Below are 9,497 nucleotides of genomic sequence, written 5' to 3'. Positions count from 1 at the left end.
CGCGCGGGGCGGGCGGCGCGCACTGCCCCGGCCGGCCAGCCGCCACCGCTGCCTCCCTCCCGCTTGCCTACCCCGGTCACCGGGCCCCAAACTCCCAGCCCCCTCTGCCCTTCCCGCCGCCCGGGAAATCGGCGCGCTGCTCCAGCGGCTGCCTGGGAGCCGAACGTCCTGTTTGAAGTCTCCCCCCACCCTCCCAGCCCTTCCCCCATCCCCGAGGCCGCCGGAGGCCTGGCACACATTTCTCAAACACTTCATTCCTTCCTTCCTCCGAGCTCCCCACTGAGCTAATGTTGTAAATGATTTCACCAGATCTCCTCCCGGATGAGATTCAGCGGTTCCTGATTCTGGGTGACCTTGGGCAAGCCCCTCTCTTTCGTTGTGGAGCACACGATCTGTGCCAGACACTGTGTTGAACCCTGGGATTATACGGTGGCAGCCTGCAAGGAGTTTACAGTCAACTGCGGAGACAGATAGATCCTGGTTTTTTGAGTGGTGACAAGCATTTGACTATTACTTTCTTGTGTTCATCGGGGAGACCAAACCTGTTGTCGTGGAGTCAGTTCCTACTCATAGCGACCTCATGTGTTACAGAGTAGAACTGTGCTCCGTAGGATTTTCTTGGCTATAATCTTTACCCAAGCAGGTTGCCAGGCCTTTTTTCTGTGGTGGTTCTAAGTGGGTTCAAACCACCAACCTTTAGGTTCTTAGTTGAGCACAAACTATTTGCACCACCGAGGGACCTCCTGAGAGACCAGGAGGACCTAAAAGCAGCACTAAACCACACCTGTATGGATAACAGTATGGTTGCTCTACGCTAGAAGATACAGGCATGAATACGACAGTTACTGACAGTGATTGCCCTCAGGAAGCCCACAGCCTGGTAAGCATATATGTATACATATATATATACACATATAAAGAGCCCTGGTGGCATGAAGTGTTCAACATTCTGCTAATGGAAAGGTTGGTGGTCGGAACCCACCCAGTGGCTCCTCAGGAGAAAGACCTGGCAATCCCCTTCCATAAAGATTACAGCCCAAAAAACCCTGTGGGGCAGTTCTGCTCTGTCACATGGGGTTGCTATGAGTTGAAATCAACTCGACGGCACCTAACAACAACATATATATATATCTACTCATGCAGGTAACTAATATCTATTGATTTTCCAGTGTGTGCCTCTGGTAGGTCCTAGGTTAAAGGGAGACAGTTATGTGTTGAAATAGAGGTAAACTGCTACGAAGATTCGAGAGAATTCAATTACTCATAACTTGGGATATCTTTGGAGCCCTGGTGGCACAGTGGTTAAGAGGTCGGCTGCTAACCGAAAGCTCGGTGGGTCGAATCCCCCAGCTGCTCCTTGGAAACACTATGGGGCAGTTCTACTCTGTTCTATAAGGTCTCTATGAGTCAGAATCGACTTGACGACAATGGGTTTTGGTTTGTTTGTTTGTTTGTTTGTTTTTTGATATCTTGGAAAACTTCCTGTAGGAGGTGGCTTTACTTTGTACCTTGGAAAATAGGTAGAATTGGGAAATAGGAACGGAAAATAGGTAGTGGTGAGTCATGGGGTTGGGGAGGATGGAAGTGCCAATGGCAATAAGGCCCAGACTCAGGATTTGAGGTCCTTATTCAGGGAACATGGACCTGGTGGCACAGTAGTTAAGCTCTCAGCTGCTAACCAGAAGGTCAGTGGTTTGAACCCACCAACTGCTCCATGGGAGAACGATGTGGCAGTCTGCTTCTGTGAAGAGTCCGGCCTTGGAAACCCTATGGGGCAGTTCTACTCTCCTATAGGGCCGCTATGAGTAGGAATTGACTCGATGGCAGTGAATTTGGTTTGTTTTTTGGTATTCAGGGAACATGGTCTGGAGCGCGGGGTGTATCACAGCCAGGAGTATAAAAAGGGGCTGGAGGAGGAGGCTTGAGGCCATGTCACAAGACCCTTACACCGTGTTAAAGGACTTTGGACCTTTTCTTTAGATGATGAGGGTGCTCTTGAGCAGAGAATGGGTATAAGGGTTCTTCAGAAGAATGGCTCTGGCAGAAGTGTGGAGAGCGGACTGCAGGGTTTGGAGGCAGGGAAGCCAGTTAGGAGTTTCCAGCACTTCTAAGGGACAGGTGTAGACCGAACATGCGGAAGCACCTGCCTAGAACCAGCTCACCTGGGCGTTGACTGTGCACTGCCCAGTGATCTGAGTTCGGCAGAATCCTGCCTCCCCTTTAACACCATGTTCCCAGGTCCCCGACAACCCCGCGTCTAAATGAGGAATCATTGTGGCTCTGACAGTATTTACCTTCCAAGCCTCATTTCCACCTTTACCTCATTGCGGGCTTGGTTTACTCACTCTTGCCTCTTGGGCTACTCTCTGGGATTTTTTGTTTTTCCTTCACACACTGCAAAGTGGGTTGAGCCCTGTCACGTCAGAAGAAATGATGAACAATGCCTCCTTTGTTGACCTGCAACCTGGGGCAATGGGGTAGGACTTTTCTTTTTTATTTTAAACAGATAGAAAAGTGGTGATGTCAGAAAATTATCTGTTGCATTTGAAAAAACTGGGGTTTTCCTGTGTGTTTGGAATCCTCTCAGTGAGAGGTAATTAGCCTGTGAAGCTACCCCCCCCTTTCTGCTGTGCCCCCAATAAATTTTGCAAGCTTCCTAAGATGTTCCTACTCGATATCTGACTTTTAAAAAAAAACTGCACAAATGCACTGACCCAGATTCTTCCAAGGAACTAAACCCTTCCCCAGGAAGCAGATTAACCCTTTCTGGGCCCCGCACCCCCCCCCCAAGTCTAGCAAAGCGAGTGATTTCCTCCACTAAATTCTGCTATGACATTGACTGCTATCTGCTGTTGGGCCGTCATTAACTAGCCCCATACACCACCCCCGTCCCCTCTAGCTTAGGAGCCTTATTCATCATTGGCTCTGTCATCCCCTTGGGGCTTGGCACCCTGAAGGTGCGTGGAGAATGTTTGTTGAATATAGTCAAATTAGTTCTCACTAAAGCAGCCTCATAGTTCAAATAGTTAATCAGCAACTTATTTATTGCCACCTTAGGTGTGCTTAGTCTGGAAGCATGACTAAGTTTTTTTTTTAAATGTCAGTTTTAGATACAGGGACAGAGAGGTCAAGTAGCCAAAAAATACCCATGATTTGTGTCTGAGCCACTAAAAAAAAAAAATCTATGAGAGAAGGTTTCTTCCAAATGTGCTGATAGAATATTGTTCAGTATCTCTTTCTATGCTGGGCAGTGAACATAGGACCAAGCAGACTGTCTGCACCCACTCCCAAATGGAGAAGTAAACCCAAGGAAAGACTTTGGGGTTTGGAAGCCTCTTCTCAGAAGGAAGCCGTCTTTATTTTTCAGTCATCATTCTCCCACTCTCAAAGCACAGAGAAAATTGAACCTTGTTCATCACGGGGCGCACTTCTTTGATCTTGCTGTGAGAGCAGCGAGCACGACAAACCTTTCCCACTGTATCATGCCCAAGAAATACAACCAGGGGCTCGTGTGTTTGCCCTCCCCCCCGCCCCAGGAAGGGTGAATTTCTGTGTTATTGCATCACCTGTTCGCTTTTAAACCATAAAGCAAATAACTGCATCTCTAGTGCGACTGCCTTTTGTCCCCTAGGTATCTGAGTGATTTGTGGGTTTGATGTAAAGCTACAGAGAGGAGAGAGAGTGAGAGGAGAAGAAAAGGTATTTTGCCTGAGGACTTGAAGCATTTTTTTTCCCCCTTTTCCTCCGCTTGACTGACTTTCTCACACTCAGATTCCCTGCAGCCTGCCAGAGATGTGGTCGCTGCCCTGCCAAGAGCGCTCCTGGGAGGGCTTTTGAAAGCCTTGAGAAAGCACACACAGGGCGGATTTTCTCCTCCCTCAGTACCTGCTCCGCACCTGTACAGGGAGCAGTCCCACACATATCACCTGATCGGTCCCTTTCAGAGACCGTGAGAAAAATAAAGCCCAAGATAGAGAGACGTGTTTGTCAGTCTCTGCAGGGCTGCAGCCAGCTCCTGGCAGTCCGCGTGCCCAGAAACGGCACATTCCAGGCCGATGTCGTGCGTGCCGGGTGGGGGCACCGGGAAGGGGACAGAAGCCAGAGTTCACTTTCGTCATGACTGCCTCTCTGCCTCTGGCTTCTGGCATCTGCCTGCCTGGTAGTTTTATTCTCCTTCGCTAGAATCATTACTCTGGTCCTTCTAGACAAGGGTCAGTATATGCTCATCACAGCAGAATTCATAGCTAGGGTTTCTTACCTTGTGGTTCATGGATGAACATCAAAAAAAAAAAAAAAAAAAATCCAAACCTGTTGCCACTGAGTCAATTCCGACTCATAGCACCCTATAGGACAGGGTAGAACTACCCCATAGGGTTTCCAAGGAGCAGCTTGGCGGATTCGAACTGCCGACCTTTTGGTTAGCAGCCAAGCTCTTAACCATTGCACCACCAGGGCTCCAGATAAACATCCTGGGAGCTGATTAAAAAAGCCCAAAACAACCAAACCTGTTGCATCCAGTTGATTCTGACTCATGGCGACCCCATCTGTTACAGAGTAGAACTGCTCCATACGTAGGGTTTTCTGGGCTATAATCTTTACAGAATTAGATCAACAGGCCTTTCTTTTGTGGTGCTGTTGGGTGGGTTCAAACCACCAACCTTTCGGTTAGTAGCCCAACGCAAACCATTTGCACCACCCAGTGAGACTATAAAGCCCCTGAAGTTGACTTCAAAACATGTGTGTGTATGCACGCGCATTTAACAGGAGCTGAATAAATGCTTTTCAAATGAATGAACGAGTGCATTTTTTTTTTTTTTTTCCCTGAGGATAGGGCCCATAGTTTTCAGCAAAATCTCAAAGGCAAAAAAGGTTAAGGAAAGCTGATCAGAAAATTTCTCTTACAAGTGGATACTCTAAGCCCTAGAGAGGGGAAGCGACTTACTCAAGGACCCACAGTGATGAAAGGCCAGAGCCAGGACCAGAGGCCAGCCTGGAGCCCTTTCCACCACGCCACCGTGCTTTGGTTCCTGGGTGAATTTAGGGTGAGGATTATAGACTCCCAATTGCCATCAAAGCCTGGATTTCAACAGACATGTTAGTAAAGAACTTAGAATTTTTACAACTTTTATTTATTTTAATTCGAAGGCACTTAAGCTGCTCTGTACCCAATTTAAACAAATTTTTTTTTTTTATCGTGCTTTAGGTGAAAGTTTACAGAGCAAATTAGTTTCCCAATCCATAGTTCGTACATAAAATGTTCCATGACATGGGTTGCATTTCCTACAATGTGTCAGCATCTCCCCCTTTCTGCCCTGGGTTCCCCGTTTCCTTTCATCTGGATGTTCTACCCCTTCCTGCCTCTCTTCTTTGCTTTTGGGCAAATGTTGTGCTTTTCATTTCGTATAATTGATTGTTTTAAGGAACGTGTTCCTCTCAGGTGTTATTGTTTGTTTTATGGACCTGTCTATTGTTTAACTGAAAAGTGGTCTCCAGGAATGGCTTCAGTTCCAGGACAGAAGGGTGTCTTAGGGCCTGTCATAGTTATCTAGTGCTGCTTTAACAAACAAATTTATTCTCTCACAGTTTAGGAGACTAGAAGTCTGAATTCATGGCACCGGCTCTAGGGGAAGGCTCTCTCTCTCTGTTGGCTCTAGGGGAAGGTCCTTGTCACCTTTCTGTAGGCCTGACATTCCTGGGAGATCTCCATGTGTATTGGCATCAGTCTTCCCCTGGGTCTAGGAGGTTCTCGGCACAGGGACTCTGGGTCTAAAGGATGGTGCTCTGCTCCTGGAACTTCTTTCTTTTTGCTTGCTTCTCTCTCCTTGTATCTCTAGGGAGATAAAAGGTGATATAGGCCACAGCCTAGGGAAACTCCCCTTACATGGATCAGGGCTGTGACCTGAGTAAGGGTGTTGCATCCCACCCTAATCCCCTTACAACTGATTGGCTGATCACATCATAGGAGATGAGTACATCTTTACATAACTGCCAAACTACTGAGAATCATGTCCTGGCCAAGTTGACACATATTGTGAGGGGACACAGTTCAATCTATGACAGGGCCATAGTCTTGGGGGTTCCTCCAGCCTCTGTCAGATCAGTAAGTCTGGTCTTTTTTGTGTTTTTGACTTTTTGTTCTACATTTTCTCCCACTCTGTCCAGGACCCTCTGTTGTGATCCTAGTAAGAGCAGTTAGTAATGGTAGCTGGGCACCATCTAGTTCGTTTGGTTCAGGGTTGTGTAGGCTGTGGTTCATGTGGTCCGTTAGTCTGGACTAACTGCTCCCTTAAGTCTTTGGTTTTCTTCACTCTTCTTTGCTTCATATGGGAAAGACCAATAGTTGTATCTTAGATGGACACTCACAAGCTTTTAAGACCCCAGACGCTACTCACCAAAGTAGGATGCAGGACATTGTGTTTATAAACTGTGTTGTGCCTATTGACGTAGATGTGCTCTGAGTCTATGGTCCTTCACTTTTGAGCCTAGGAACTTCATTCCACAAGGTTTTTGGTTATATCTAAGAAGTTTCCATGACTGTGCCCCTTGTGTGCTCTATTGTCTATATTAATATACATGCAACACCTACAATTATATATGCATAAATATCCACCAGCAAACCTGTATCTGCCGGCGGGTGTACTCCCTTATGCCCTCCCACACCCTCTTTAGCATACCTATCTACCTATGTATCCATTTGTAAATTATTGTTTGTTAATACTATTGTTTCAAGGTAGTCTATGTTAATACTGTGGTTGCTCTTTGTTCTTAGGTTCTTCTCAGTGTCTTCCTTTGCCTTGGTTACGTTGTGCTGACTTCGCCTATATTGTGTATTGCCTTTCCCCTCACCAATATTAACACATGGGTTTTATCTAGTTAGTGATTTTCCCTCCCTCCCCCTCCCATCCCTGGTAACCATCAAAGAATTTTTTTTGTTTCTCTGTGTAAACCTTTTCTTGTTTTTTATAATAGTGGTCTCATACAAAATTTGTCCTCTTGTGATTGACTTATTTCACTCAGCATAATGTCCTCCAGATTTATCCATGCTGTGAGATGTTTCGCGGATTCGTCATTATTCTTTATCATTGCATAGTATTCCGTTGTGTGTACGTATCACAGTTTGTTTATCCATTCATCCATTGATGAGCACTTAGGTTGTTTCTATCTTTTTGCTATTGTGAGTAGTGATGCAGTGCACATGGGTTTGCATATGTCTGTTCATCTGCACTCAGCTTTGGGATGGAGAAGGAGATAGGCAAGAAGGCAGAGTACCTACCCAGAGAAGAGGGTTGGGGAACGCCTGGAGCCAGAGTCCAGGTTGCTATGCAAAGGCATTAGAAACAACAACAATTCTGAATTCCATATTTGCTAAAATAAGTTGCTGCTAATGAACAAAATTCCTGGTTGGTTCCTGGCCAAGCTGGGACCTCGAACTGAAAACTGAGGCTGGAGACAGAAAACAGAAGCTTTCAGCATTGGCTAGTAACTGGTCTGTAATGCTTTCTGCCTCATCTCCTCCCCCGCCCTCCTGCCACTTCCCCACCCTTTGGAACACTTGACTGGAGCCAGTGATGCCAAGGGAATGCACACTTTTCTAATGGGCTCTGAAAGAGGACCTTTGCCAAGAAAGCATTTCCCAACGGGGTGGGGGCGGCGCGCCCTGGAATGGTGTCACTCTCACATTTGGCCCTGTGGTGGGAAGGCTGTAAATGTGCTTTTCGCTAACCTTTGAGCAGGTGGCAGTGGGGCCAGCCCGCAAGCCCCACGGGTGAAGGAGGCCATTCCCAAGCCATCATAGGGGTGCCAACTTGTGCCCTTGTGCCTGGAAACCTCAGGGCTGAGCTGGGGCTGGAGCATGTGAGGGCAGGCCCAGGGGCCTCAGGAAGACTCAGGAATGTGGGGCAGAGGACTAGCCCCTTCAAACCCAGGGCACGTGTTTTCTTGGCTTGCTGGTAGCTGTTCAGATTGTGATATCAGACCAAGTTTCTCCAAAAATTAAAAAAAAAAAAAAAACTCAGAAAAAAATATTTGGGTAAAGCGTAGGGTTATGGAATGAATGTATACAACATCTGTGTGTGTGTGTGTGTGTGTGGTGAAAATATACACACGAAAACATTTACCAGCACAGTAACTTCCACATTTACAATTCTGTGACATTGATTACGTTTTTCATGTTGTGCCACCATTATCTGGGGCCCTGGTGGGGCAGTCGTTTAAAGCACTTGGCTGCTAGCCGAAAGGTCGGCAGTTCGAACCCACTAGCCGCTCTGTGGGAGAGAGCAGGGGCCACACAGAGCAGGCAGCCTGCCTCTCAGTCAATCAGAGCAAACCAAGCCACAGGTCATGCTTGCTTTCTTGTAATTGTCGACCTGTTTCTCTTATTTCTGCTGTAAATGGAAGATTGGGGGAGAAAATCATTCCAGTTCATGAATCTGTGCTCTGTCGATACTAGGCTTTCGTCTCAGGACCAGAGAAGGCTGAACGCTAGGAACACAGTGAAGGCACTAGTGCGTGAAGACATCAAGCTGCTGGCAGACTTCACATGTAGGAGATGGAGAGGTGACAAGAAGAATTGATTTTCCACATGGTTGATAGATGGTGTTTGCATATGAAATATATAGTTTCCTTTTAGATGTCAGGCAAATGGAACAAGAGAAGATGGTCCAGGCAGCTGTCACAGCTACAGCTGAAGACTCTAGTGGGTTCTAGCATAGCCGAGACCCTCCGGTCTCCTACAAAGTTGGAGGTACCTGTTCTCCTACCTTGACTGTTGGCAAGGCCCTTTCTAGTTCCTTACAGCGTTTTGTTCTCATAGATTGCCTTCTGAGCTAGACTGGAAGGCTTTGGTGGGAGGCCCAGGAAGGAGGGAGAGAGTATCCGTGTGATCAGGGAAGGAGACATTTGGCTGGGTAGTGAGCTGTTGGAAGCACAGGATACAGAATAGACAGGCTTTCTGGAAAATAAACCAAAACCAAACCCAACCCGTTGTTGTCCAATCGATTCTAACTCATGGCAACCTCATGTGTTATAGAGTAGAACAGCTCCATAGGATTTTCAAGGCTGTGACCTTTTGGAAGCAGATCTCCGGGCCTTTCTTCAGAGGCACCTCTGAGTAGGTTTGCACTGCCAACTTTTCGGCTAGTAGTCAAGTGCTTAACCATTTGCTCCATGCAGAGACTTTCTGGAAAATAACATCTCTAGAAAGACAAGGCAGGAAGCTTAGAGACCAGAAGAGAACCAACTTTTCTTTTTCACGAGGAGCCATGAGCAAGAGTAAGGTTTTCAGGAGCTGAGGCAGAGGGGACAAGGGAGATGATGTTTGTCAATTTGGTCCAGAATGCCAGTAGTCCATCTTTGGAGGACCAAGGAGGGAAGGTCCTTTCTCACTGAGGGAAGCCAGGAGGGGTGGTGGCGGTGAAGTGAGGGAAGGAATCCCACTCAGCAAGAAGATGACTGAGCAGCTTCTGGGAAGGACACGGAGAGGCTCTGGCCATAGTCTC

This window comes from Trichechus manatus, unplaced genomic scaffold (genome assembly GCF_000243295.1).
Source record: "Trichechus manatus latirostris isolate Lorelei unplaced genomic scaffold, TriManLat1.0 scaffold00026, whole genome shotgun sequence".
NCBI classification, from domain to species: Eukaryota; Metazoa; Chordata; class Mammalia; order Sirenia; family Trichechidae; genus Trichechus; species Trichechus manatus.
The sequence above is the reverse complement of the archived record's forward strand: the minus strand, read 5'-3'. Positions refer to the sequence as shown.